The following is a 13,940-nucleotide window of genomic DNA, read 5'->3' as shown; positions in this document are numbered from 1 at the left end:
TGTGCTTGAGAAGACGTTCAACATGTTTTTGAAACTGAACAAAAATATCAAACACATCAGATTTGCGTTTAATAAGGTAAAGCCAGGTAAAGCGACTATAAGCATCAACGAAACTAATATAGTAATTATGACCACTGACAGAAGTCTGAGCAGGACCCCGTACATCTGAAAACACAAGTTCTAAAGGATGTTTCACCTCACGACTGGACTCTGAAAAAGGAAGTTGATGACTCTTCCCCTGCTGACAAGCATCACACACTGCTACATCTTTATTACTAGACAAACTAGGAAGCTCATGACGACGCAAAATATGACGGACAATAGGTGTGGCCGGGTGACCAAGACGAGCATGCCACTGTGACGGAGAGACCCGAACTCCACTGAAAACACGGGCGACGCCAGGATGCTCCAGACGGTAGAGGCCCTGGCACAACCACCCACTAAGAAGAATGTCCCTCGTGCCTCGATCCTTAATAAAAAGATCAAAAGGGTGAAATTCACAAAGCACATTATTATCACGTGTGAGTTTAGGAACTGAAAGAAGATTACGGGTCACAGATGGAACTCGAAGAACATTGCGAAGCTGAAGACTCCTATTGGCATGTCTAGTGAGAAGAGATGCTTGACCAATATGAGAGATGTGCATACCTGCTCCATTGGCGGTGTGGATCTTGTCGGAGCCATGATAGGGTTCACGAGTGTGAAGCTTCCCCATCTCGCTGGTCAGATGCTCTGTCGCCCCAGAGTCCATGTACCAGTGTGGATCGATGGAGTAGGACTGAGTGTGTCCCTGTTGCTTCTGCGGCGCGGGACGATCAGCCATGGCGACCTGACGGGCATTGTTGCGTGTATCTTTGCCGTCATTGCCAAGACCAAGGAAGCTTCGCTGGAAGCGCTTATGACACTTGGAGGCCCAGTGCCCATCGCGGCCACAAAGCTGGCACACACGTGGACCACCAGCCCCCGGTAAGGTCGCAGTAGGTGGGGGGGCCGAGGCGGGCGACGGTGGCAGCCCCAAGGGAGACCGGGGTGATGAAGAAGAGCGGCCACCCTTGGTGGCGGCGTTGGCCGAGAGGGAGCCAGTGCCCCTGGAGCGGCGTGTCTCGACCCGTTGCTCAGTGAGAAGGAGCCGAGAGAAAACCTCGTGTGCCAGCATGGGTGTCGAGTTGCCCCGCTCGTTGATGATCTCGACTAAGGCATCATACTCCTCATCAAGACCATTGACAATAAACGACTTGAATTCGGAGTCGGTGAGGGGCTGTCCAATGGAGGCCAATGTGTCGGCGAGGCCCTTGACCTTGTTGTAGAACTCAGTGGCAGTGGAGTCAAGCTTCTGACACTCTCCAAGCTGACGACGGAGTGCAGATGTGACGCCCCCGATTCAATCGTACACTAATCATGCACGCAAACGTGTACGATCAAGATCAGGGACTCACGGGAAGATATCACAACACAACTCTAAAACATAAACAAGTCATACAAGCATCATAATACAAGCCAGGGGCCTCGAGGGCTCGAATACAAGTGCTCGATCATAGACGAGTCAGCGGAAGCAACAATATCTGAGTACAGACATAAGTTTAAACAAGTTTGCCTTAAGAAGGCTAGCACAAAACTGGGATACAGATCGAAAGAGGCGCAGGCCTCCTGCCTGGGATCCTCCTAAACTACTCCTGGTCGTCGTCAGCGGGCTGCACGTAGTAATAGGCACCTTCGGTGTAGTAGGGGTCGTCGTCGACGGTGGCGTCTGGCTCCAGGGCTCCAGCATCTGGTTGCGACAACCAGGTAGAAGGGAAAGGGGAAAAGAGGGAGAAAAGCAACCGTGAGTACTCATCCAAAGTACTCGCAAGCAAGGAGCTACACTACATATGCATGGGTATATGTGTAAAGGGCCATATAGGTGGACTGAACTGCAGAATGCCAGAATGAGAGGGGGATAGCTAATCCTATCGAAGACTACGCTTCTGGCAGCCTCCGTCTTGCAGCATGTAGAAGAGAATAGATTGAAGTCCTCCAAGTAGCATCTCCAAGTAGCATCTCCAAGTAGCATCGCATAGCATAACCCTACCCGGCGATCCTCCCCTCGTCGCCCTGTGGAAAAGCGATCACCGGGTTGTCTGTGGAACTTGGAAGGGTTTGTTTTATTAAGTATCCGGTTCTAGTTGTCATAAGGTCAAGGTACAACTCCAAGTCGTCCTGTTACCGAAGATCACAGCTATTCGAATAGATTAACTTCCCTGCAGGGGTGCACCAACTTACCCAGCACGCTTGATCCCATTTGGCCGGACACACTTTCCTGGGTCATGCCCGGCCTCGGAAGATCAACACGTCGCAGCCCCACCTAGGCACAACAGAGAGGCCAGCACGCCGGTCTAAACCTAAGCGCGCAGGGGTCTGGGCCCATCGCCCTGAGCACACCTGCACGTTGCATCGGTGGCCGAAAGCAGACCTAGCCTAGTGGTGTTCCAGTCCAATTCGGCGCGCGCCGCTCCGTCGCTGACGTCTGAAGTGCTTCGGCTGATACCACGACGTCGGGATACCCATAACTACTCCTGCGTAGATGGTTAGTGCGTATAGGCTCGTAGCCAACTCAGATCAAATACCAAGATCTCGTTAAGCGTGTTAAGTATCCGCGAACGCCGAACAGGGCCAGGCCCACCTCTCTCCTAGGCGGTCTCAACCTGCCCTGCCGCTCCGCCTCAAAGATCCACTCGCGGGTGCTCCACCAGCCGACCCGACTTTAGTCTCCACATGTATCATGTATAAAGTATATAGTATATACCCGAGATCACCTCCCGAGTGATCACGGCCCGATAGTATAGCACGGCAGACGGACAAGAATGTAGGGACACAGATGGAATACTAGCATCCTATACTAAGCATATAGGATAGCAGGTAAAGGTAACAACAGTAGTAACAAGGACAGGCTATGCATCAGGATAGGTATAACAGAAAGCAGTAACATGCTACACTACTCTAATGCAAGCAGTATAGAGAAGAGTAAGCGATATCTGGTGATCAAGGGGGGGGCTTGCCTGGTTGCTCTGGCAAGAGAGAGGGGTCGTCGGTGACGTAGTCAACCACAGGGGCATCCGCATCGGTCTCGGAGTCTACCGGAAAGGAGTAACGGAGGGGGAACATAATAAATAACGGAGCAATCAAATGTAACACAAAGCAAGACGCGGCAATACGTTGTGCTAGGGGTGACCTAACGTAGGGATGGGCGATACCGGTGAAGGGGGAAACATCCGGGAAAATATCCCCGGTGTTTCGTGTTTTCGGGCAGAGGAGCCGGAGGGGGAAAGTTGTGAGTTTGATATGTTAGGGGTGCGTGGCGGACGAACGGACTGCGTATCCGGATTCGTCTCGTCGTTTTGAGTAACTTTCATGTTGAAAATATTTTAATCTGAGTTACGGATTAAAAGTTATGATTTTCTAAAGATTTTATTAATTTCTGGAATTTAATTAATTATTTAATTTAATTCAAAAATGGAATTATGACATCGGCATGATGTCATGCTGACGTCAGCAGTCAACAGGGTTGACTGGTCAACCTGACCAGTGGGACCCACTGGTCAGTGACACATTTTAATTAGTCATCTAATTTAACCTAATTAGTATTAATTAGGAGGGGGCCACTGTCATTGAGTAATTAATTAATTGACTAACAGTTTAGTTAGTTTAGTCATTTAATTAGTTTAATTAATCAAAATTAATTAAGTTAATTATTTCTTTAATTAATTATTTTCATTTTTATTTTCTTTTTTTTAAATACGTTCTGGGCATGGGCCCCATCTGTCATTGGGCCAGGGGCCTTAGCGGGTGTGGGGTTTACGGGCGCCGGGCGTGGGCACCCGAACGGGCGAGTCCCGAGCGGAGCCAGCCGAGGCGCTGTGGGTGGCCCGCCGGAGCGCGGCCACGACGAGCAAACGAGGGAGGGCGCAAGGAGGAGCCGAGGCGCGTGAGAGGAACGACGGAGGCAGGGGCACAGGAGCACTCCGCGAGCGGGCGCGACCACGGTGAGTGGGCGAGCGCGGGGGCTGCAGTGGTGCTGGCGGCAGCGCCGCAGCACAGTAGCAGCTGCTGCAGCTCGTGGCGGGGCACGACCAGGAGCGGCAAGTGGGGCGACGGCGTGGCCGACGCAGTCGTCGAGCAGGAGGGTGTGCGGGCCTGGACGGGCCTGGAGCGCACGGGGTACGGGGCATGGCGTGCTCGACCGCAAGGCAGAGATGGGCCGGAGGCGAGCGGACTGCACGGGCGCGAGGTGGACGAGCGCGGTGTCCGCAGACGAAAAGAAGGGGAGAGGGGAGGCCGAGGGCCTCACCGGCGTTTGCAGGGGCACATGGGCGTCGAGGCTCGGGGGCGACCCGTGGGGAGGAGGACAGGGACGATCGACGGAGACGGGAGGCGAGGTAGTCGAGGCAGAGAGGATCCGGGAGGGTGGCTCCGGCGACTGGACCTCCAGGCGGCGGCAATTGGTGTCGAAGGGGGCTCGGGAATGCTCCCTCGATCCAAATCGGATCGAGAGGGGGGAGAGCGGCGTGGGGAGTGGGGGATGGGTGCGGTCGGGAGTTAGGGTTTCTGGGATGGGGGGATAAGGGGAGTGGGATGGCCGGTTGGGCCTTTTGGGCTGGTGGCCTGCTGGCTAGCTGGGCCATTCGGCCCGGTGGGGGGGGGGGGTTCTTCCCTTTTCTCTTTTGTTTAAGTTTTTGTTTTTATTTTATTTTCCTTTTATTGTTTTAAATTTTAGATCCACATTATTTTTACTTAGTAAAATATGACAACAACTCCTAAAATAACGTTTCAAAATAACCCTCGGCCACAAAAGGTTTTAACCTAAAATAAACTAGTTTTGTGTTTTATGAAATACCAAAGGTATTTAAAAAATGTTTTTGCTACCGTTTAAATAATTTTAGTGCATTTATACATTATATAAAAATGTGGATTATTCATCATAACCATCTATGCATTAAATGACACACCCCGAACATTTTGGTTTTTAATACTTGAAAACTTTTATTGTTTACTTGATTTTGAATTTGAATTTGAATCGGTTTTTGAACTAACGAGAGATTATCAACAGTAACCGAGGTGACGTGGCATCCTTAGTAGAGGGTTACTGTAGCTTAATTACCCGGGCATCACAGCAGAGACACGAGCCTGGGACTGCGCTGCAAAGGTTCGCTCAAGGATGGTCCAGGCCTCATGAGACGTCTTCGCGAAGACAACAAGTCCGGCAACTGCCGGCGAGAGCGACCCCTGGATGGAGGAGAGGTTCGCCTGGTCCTGCCCCGTCCAGACGCGATGGGCCGGATTGTAGACCGGACCGTGCACGCTGTCTACCAGTGCGGGTGGGCAGGGAAGCGATCCGTCGACGTAGCCTAGCAGGTAGTGACTCCCCAAGAGCGGGAGAACCTGCGCACGCCAGAAGATGTAGTTGTCGGCGGAGAGCTTTATGGTGATAAGATGACCGAAGTGAAACGGCGGCGGCGAAGACAATCCCATCGAGGGGGCTGCCTGGGGTGCAAACACCATGGAGGCAGCCGGAGGCACTGAAGCCGATGCGGGAGGAGGCGGGACCGCAGCCAGGGCGGACGCCGCAAAGCTCGCGGCCGGGTCGGACGCCGCAAGGCCCGCGGCCGGGGCGAACGCCGCCAACCCCGCCAGCGGGGCGGTGTGATCCGCTTGCGGCAGGAGCGGCGGGACGACGCCCGCGGAGTCCGCAGCGGACGGCGGCGCCGCGGTGTGGACCACGAGGTCGCGCCCAAGCGAGGGCGCCGGCGGCGTGGAGTAGACGGAGCCGATGCTCCTGGTCCCGATCGGAGCCGGAACGGCGACGGCATCGAGCGGGAGGTTGAGCAGAGCCGCAAGGGAGGCCGAGAGGAACCCCGCAGCAGTGGAACCGGTGGTGGCGGCGCTCGACATGGCGGCGGTGAAGGCGGCGGCGGCGGCGGCGGTGCGGGTATTAGGGTTTGGAAGCGGAAGCGATCGTAACTTAGCGTGATACCATGTAAGACAATAAGTTTTGGGGAACCAGCACAATCCTCTAGGGGTGGCTTATCTCATTATATATAATGGATGTGTTACAATACGTACAATATACGTACATAAGTACAGAAGCTATACATAGTCTAACAGCTCCTTTCTTCTCCACAGGTTTCCCCTACCGGATCTTGCCGCTGGCGATTGCAATGCATACTGGCCGGCGAAACCAATCAAACTCTGGTCTGCATGGCTGCTGATTCGAGCGTTGGTGATGTGGTGATGCGTCGCTGACAGTACAGCTAGATTTAAAGAGCACTCGCGAGGGGGTGGCCTTGTCCGCACCCAACTCAGAGCAGTCAACTGACAAAGATGATCGTCAGGCGCCCGATTGGACCAAGAGGTATATTCTAGTTCGGATATCGCATAAATTTGGGTACGTTATCTGAATTTTTTTGTGCTGAATCATATCGATCTCTGTTGTTATGTGGGGGAGACAGGCTGTGTGATCGTAGTTACATGAGTTTCTTTTTTCATTTTTCGATTATGTACCAGTGAAAACGTTTCTCAATTTGCACAGGGTACGCATTGGACATGCACCTACCGAACATCCACCCTGTGCTAGCAGATTTAGTGCCATGGCGAAAACATTGGAATGTTATGCAGACAAAAAGGCTGATACAGTCATAGTTCCTGCAGTTGGAAGTAATTTTGATTCACTGGGAGAAGCATATGCCTATTAACAATTTGTATTCCTGGGAAATTGGGTTCGGAATTAGGTACATCAAGAGCAGACTCGACATCGACAGGACAAAATGTATGCAGGATATTGGCTGCTCGGTAAGCATTGTTTTCAATTCAATACCAACAAAACACACTAGCTGATGCATCAGTCCTATGCTTGTGGCACCAACTAGATAAGCTAACACATTGGTCTTTGCTGCAACATTGGTCTTTGCTGCAACCATTTGCAGGAGATCCCAAAAGGAACACACGATCTTACCGGTGCTGGTGCCCCGCGATGATTTGGTTACTCCGGTTAAACGACAATGGCTAGTACATAGGCATGCATAAGCCAGCACACGCAAACTCATTGATGGAAAAGTATGGTGTGAAGTTATATATGAATCAATCCAGTACAAAGTAGAGGAGATCAGTAAAGGGGAAAACCTATTTTATGCGGTGATATCATCCAGAGAAACACGAGAAGTGGTGCAGGGTTGTGTATAAAGTGGAATTTGTTGAGGAGGGGAGGGACCTGATATGTGAGTGCTAATTCTGAGCACACAGGCTTCTTGTGCTGCCATTTAGTTAAGGTAACGAAAAAACCATCCCTTCTAACCCAGGTTTCTTTTTGTTGAACATCATAATTAAGCGTAGCAGCTATGTGATTGCGGGTCCTCGATTTCCTCGGTATAGACCAGATACCAGCAAAGCATATTTTGAAATGTTGGACAAAAGTTGCAAGTAATGCCAACCACTTGTCACATCTTCAAAAGGATAGCATTTCTGTGAACTCAATAACATTCAGGTACTCAAATCTGTACACACATGCTCTTGAGGTTGTGAGACTGGGAGATGCAAACACTGAATATTTTGAAGACAACAATATTTTGAAGACAACAGTGGATAATTTGACACGTATAGCCGCTGTGCGGGATGGAATGGGGTTGGAAGACAAAATTCAGGCAAACAAGGGGAAAGACAAAGAAGTGTTCCCAGCGTGCGCAACCGACAACAGGTGTGGAAGCGATGTTGAAGGTAGTGCAATTGGTAATTTCGTAGGTCTAAAAGCTCCAGAATGGAAAGGAAAGACTGGTCGACCAACCACAAGCAGGGAATAAGCCTCCATCTGATGATCGCGGCGCAAAAAGTAAGAAGTACAAATGGGCAACAAATGCACAAGCTGGCGGATGCAGTACAAGTAAACGCACTCGCTTCTTTAGTATATGTCGGGAGCCAGGTCACAAGAGCACCACATGTCCACAGAGAGGTGATCTTCCTCAAAAAGAAAGAAAAGAGGCAAAATGTTCAGACTGTGGCGTCGGTGGTCACAGGAAGAACACTTGCAACAAGCCAAAGGTCGTGCTGCATGTTGTTGAAAATGCTACTTTAGAGGCAAATGCAATTTTTGGGTGACTTCGTTTAGATTCAGTATTTATGTTTTGTGTTGTTGAGGGCTCCATAGCCGCTAACTGTAAGATTGTGTTGTTGTAATATTAACTACTACAGTTGTTAGTTGTGCTCACTTTGTCACTGGGATGGGATATCATATCCATGTTTATCATCTAAGGAATTATGTACGAAGTTACCTACTGTTCACCTTGAATTTCACTGCGTTTTTAAAATTTAAAATACAGTCTGTCTGAACTACTACCTTCTGTGAGCGAAAATATATTTGGTTTTCTCTTATCCCCTCTTGTGAAATTGTTTGGCATCAGTTTCCCTACACTACTGAGCAGAGGTAGCAGTGATTCAATGTGTCTGTCACCTAACAGGTGTCAACACAGCACCTGATGTATGCCATGGGCAAGGGAATCCGTTTAGTTTGAATTTCGAACTCTTTGAGAGGGCTCCGAAACCAGAGGTCTACTTAACGAGGGGACTACTTCTCCTTCGCAGAGCCCACATTCATCTACGGCCTATCCCCCGCGATTCAGACGAGCTGTCTGTGTGTCAAAGATGTCTTCTGCTTCCGGCGGGACCGCAGGAGCTCTGTTCGAGCTCAAGTGCCCTTGGTGTCAGCGACGGTCAAGGCCACCATGTTCAAGATGTGAGCTATCAAGTTGATGCGGGTAGCGGCAGTGCTCTAGGGGGTGCCGTTTGGGTGCACGAGCGTTGGCTGCTCGAGTTACGTGCCACTCGTTTTTTGTCTTCCGTTCTCCCCCATGCCGATGTGCAACGCAAGAAGCACGGATCAAAGCTGAAGTCCAATCGTTCTAAAAAAAATCTGAAGTCCAATCTCGATTTTCAGCAGTGGAAGAAGTCGGGAACTACGATCCAGAAAAGCAAAATCCACCGCTGGCGTCAACTGCTCCGAGATAGGTAGCTACACCGAATACGTGATCAACCATGGTGTGGAATCCGGCACCAGCACTATGGTGACAATCCACCAGCAAATCGACCAAGACTTGGGGACTGATCCCTGTTTCTTCCTGCGATTTGGGGATTGAGAAGCCGACGTCATTGATAGATCGGGAGTTAAATGGAGTTGATGGGTCGACCCAAACGGATTTCAGTCCCCCAGTCGTCGTTAAGTCTTAAGCCCCGTCTCCACCTCCGGCCGGTACACGTTGCGACGGAACAAAAACCGCCGTCGCTAGCTCTTGGACGTCCGTCACCCGCACCATGCGTACGACGTCGCTTTCCATCCGCGTCATGCATTTAAGAAGCCATCGTCTACGCCCTGAAATAACTCGTGCGTTCCAAATCCCAACACGAGCCAACGACTAAAGATACCGTGAGCAAGCGAGCTCGTCCACGCCAACGAGTTTTCGACTGCGTACTCTGTTTCTTACCAAACTGGGAAGAACACAACACAACTAGTACAAATATGTACAGTACAACTGTGCTCTGCTTAGCTGATGCTGAACGATTAGCTCCACAACAGCGTCTGCGTCTCCGCCACACCGTTGTGCTTGCTGTCCTCTCGCCATGCTCCGGCCTCCGGCGGCTCCACCAGCATCCCCTGCGCCAAGCTCTCGTAGTACGACCCGGCAACCATGCCGCCAAACCACTGTTCGTCGTCGAGCTCCAGCAAGTCGCCTGACGACATGGAGAATAGCGCGCCGCTCGGGACGACGGCGACGGCGGTCTTGATCTCCCGCGCGCTGCCGAAGGCGAAGGAGCCGGCCGCGAGCACGAGCAGCATCCGCCAGGCGGAGTCGGCGAAGTTGAGGCAGGCTTTGCGGCCGGAGAGCGCGAGCACGGCGGCGTCGTGGGCGCGCGCCGCCATCTCGGCGGTGACGAAGGTGCCGAGCCAGAGCCTGGAGCCCCTCATCCCGACTCCCGAGCACGCGCACCTCGCAGACCCACCTCCCGGCGGGCCCCCGCTGCCACACGCCGCGGTACAGCGGGTGGCGCGTCTCCTGGAACTTGGTCCGCCCCGCGGGCCGCTTCGGCGGCTCCGACCTCACCGTCCTGTGCTGCTGCTCCTGCTGACCAGACGACATCTAGATGCTGCTTGTAAGTGCTGGAAGAATCAGCAGCTGTGTTGAGAGGTTTGATCGATGGATCGATGGAGTTCTGTCTGAGAAAAATGAGAAGTGAGACGGGGGAGTATATATAGGCTGATGGTAGGTGGTTACCTGGCGCCAACAGAAGAAGGCAGACTCATGGCGCGCGTTCCGCTTCCTCTCTTGGTTACTAGATCGGGGTCGCGCCTTGGCGCGAGGGTGCCGGTCTTAATGACGGGGCCGAGTGGGTAAAGATCAGATGCTATGATGCATTAGTAGAAAGGATAGTAAGTGCAGCTTGCCGCAACCCACCTGATCCAATTGTATCAGTCCGGTAATACTCGTATAGAATATATACACTTATGCTCTAATGCTCACCCGATAATACCATATATATATATGTGTGTGTGTGTGTGTGTGTGTGTGTGTGTGTGTGTTTCAGGATGGGCATGTACATAGGGCAAGATTCAGTACAAATATCAATCCACTAACAGGAAATAATGTTCATCTAAGGTTGTCTGAATTTCAGTTTCACATGAATATATATGTACTAATAGACTACCACTATTTGCTCCAGAAGGTGTCGTGAATGGTCCTCGAATGTGTTCTTTATGCCGAGCCTTACAGCGAAGGATGAACGGGATCAAGCAATCAAAGAGTCAGTGGTGTATCAGTTTGATATGAATATATGCTCGCTAAAAGACTTCCACTATTTGCAGCAGAAGGCACCAAATATGGTCATCAACTGCGTTCTTCCCTCCAAGCTCTCTCACGGTCCTCTTAAATTGGTACTTCTTGTCAATACCCAGCTGGCTGTTTAGATTTCCTTGTGTGATTGTGGCTCTCTGAGTAATCAATCATACAAAGTGTTAGTTTTGTTTCAGGGAGAAACAACAATTACTGAACAGAAGACTCAGGCTGAAGTGAAACATCATACATTTAGAGGCTGTTTGGATCGCTTCCTGGCAGATTATTGCCTGGCCTGGCATGTGCCTGGTTGTTGCCTGGAAAGTGTTTGGTTGATGTCCAGAAGATGCCTGAGCTAGCCTGGCCTGGGAGTTCCCACTGTATGTTTAGCCTGGCTAAATAGGTATGTGATGTGATTAGCCTGGCCCAGGCATTGAAAAAGAGACGCCTGGGGGATGCCTGGAGAGTACGACAGCAGCCTGAGAATACTAATAAAGTATTAGCACATGCATATTGTTGACTTGATGCTGTACCAGGCCAGGCTACGAACAAAACACTACTATCAGACTCAAGCCTGGCCAGGCAAAAAACGCATGTTGTTTCAGGCTCGGTCCAGACTGAGGACACCAATCAAACTGACCCTTAGTGCAGAGCAGCCATGACAAATAGAGCAGTGCATGTCTATTAAGCAAGGAACGGCAACGTGTGCTATATACTAATCCAACAAATTCCAATCCATAAGCGGTCATAACAAATAGGGGTGGGAACTAACACCTCATCGTCATTAATCTGTATGCGGTCATTGATGTTTGCTCCATTCATCCTACATTTGTCAGTTGAGTTTCACAACTGTCTGAATCAACAAGATATTTACCATTATTGCACAATGCAGTTGATAGTGGATTTGCTTGCTGGTACAAATGTAAACACAACCTTGCTATAATTATTTTTACAGGCTATAGTTCAATTAGAAACAGACATTTCCAACAAAAGGTTCACTTGAGATCGTACTTGTTCTTATAAATTATTATACACTGCATTATTGATCATTGACAGAGTTTTGTTAGTCTTTTTTTTTCTTTTGGAGTATAAAGGAACTAACAAACATATAATATAAGTTTAATCAATCTTAATTAGGTCTCTGTGAATGTTTACTCGGCCAAAATTTTAAATAAGATCACATTAATTCGGTTAATTTTTAATAGTCAAAGAAACCAAGAACCAATCGGAGCTAGATATATGCACCAAAAATGACACATTAATTCAATTAAGCATGCACCATAAAGACAGATTAGTTGTTCTTCTAATTTTGCACCCATGTTGTGGCAGAGAAGCGTACACGAAGGGAGCTAGATATTTGTTGTTTGGCACATCGATTTCAGCTGTATATACCATAGGCCAATACATTTAAAAAATGAGAAGAAATGAAAGAAACGGTGAGTACTGATGAATATGGCTAATGTCTAAAGATACTAATCACAATCACAATTCCCTCTAGAGGATAACTGATTATCACCAACTTGTGGGGAAAAGGTCGCAGCTGACCTATGGCATAGGGTTGGCATAAAAAGAAGTAGGAGGTCATCATTTCCCATACTTGAACATGCCGCCACCAGCCAATTAACATTCCATTACTCCTGAAAAATTATAAAGAAAACAAAAATTAATGCTTTGTGACTGACCAGCAAGAATTAGAAAACAAATTCATATATGCAAAGGTGCTCTGAACCCAAATCTTTTCTTCATAAACATGGAGAAACTCTCGTGAACAAAGTAAGCTTGCGTCAGATAAAAAGATATTATAAGAAAGAACACCAGATAAGAGCTAACAAAATTAAATTTAGAATATATGCTAGCAAAAAAATAACTGTACAAAAATATTGTGGGACAAATCGAATTCATATAGGCCACTAACTAAACTGACAGGAACCAAACATGCATGGACTGAACTCTTCAGCAAAATAATATGTCTATTCAAAGCTATATGTTTCCAGATTGTTTAGGATTACTTTAACTGCTAGCAAAACATTATGTTAAATAATAAGAAAAGAAAGCTTCCCAGTTCATATGGATAGATATATGTCTAAGAATAAAAGAAAGCTTCCCAATTCGTATGGATCAGGTATGAGCTGAGCCATAAATCGTGTATCTGATATACATGTACTGATGTAAATAAATCAATATGTACAAAGAAAATTCCCCTTGCGCTAGGTAACATGATCCCTTCAGTTCTCAAGTAAAAGAAAGCTTCTCAGTCTATAAATAGAAAACTATCAAATGGGGGCTACTGCTACCAAAGGCATGCCAATCGATACTCGAGGATCTGTGGGCAAGAGCTGCGGCGTGTTGAACAGCATGGGCACTTGGATCTGTGTCAACGACCTGGTGATGCCGAGCAGTGCATGGATGCAGACCGCTACACCCCCACCTCATCACATTTTAGCATCAACCAAACCAGGCCCTGTAAGCTAACGCGATGGAAAGAATAGAGATCAGGGAGTGGAGAGAGCCTTACCGGTGGGTGAGACGACGATATGGTGTGGAAGGAGGGGCAAGAGAGAACTGGCTGGCACGTCGTGCTGGAGAGGTGGCCAGGCCTGGATGCATCTTTCCAACGGAGATCTAATCCCCAGTGCGCCCATCATCAGCCGCTTGCGGTGGACCTCCTTGACTCGTACGCCATCTGCAGAGCGCCTCCATCAGCCGCTCCCTTGGCAGTATCTAAAGAAATGGATGCAAATTTGTTATGGAAACGGTAGATGATTGACATGAGGTGGTATTCTCCTGTTGCTAGGAGGGCATCTCTAACATCTGCCCCTTTGTCCTAAAACACAAGGCAAATATGAGCAAACATGCAGTCTATGTAGATACCATAGTTACTTGCATAAGTAAATCCATTTATCTAAAAATGTATAAAGCCACGAACAATGATATCTCTTGTCCACTTACAAAAGGCTACTATGGTGCTTCTCACTAAGACATGGTCACCCTAGTGAGTCAATCACAGCTATTATCACTTGAAATAAAGACCATGAATCACAACGCGATTCAGGATTAAGGTAATAAAACACTCACACTGATTTAGATAATACAAAA

The 13,940-nt window shown here is 48.9% G+C and overlaps 1 pseudogene; it reads right to left on the bottom strand.

Annotated features, from left to right (window-relative positions):
- Nucleotides 1-9,481: 9,481 nt before the first annotated feature.
- On the bottom strand, nt 9,482-10,154 carry LOC123116606 (dehydration-responsive element-binding protein 1B-like; annotated as a pseudogene).
- Between the last annotated feature and the right edge of the window lie 3,786 nt (nt 10,155-13,940).

Source organism: Triticum aestivum, chromosome 5B, assembly GCF_018294505.1.
Source record: "Triticum aestivum cultivar Chinese Spring chromosome 5B, IWGSC CS RefSeq v2.1, whole genome shotgun sequence".
Taxonomy (NCBI): Eukaryota; Viridiplantae; Streptophyta; class Magnoliopsida; order Poales; family Poaceae; genus Triticum; species Triticum aestivum.
The sequence above is the reverse complement of the archived record's forward strand: the minus strand, read 5'-3'. Positions and strand labels throughout refer to the sequence as shown.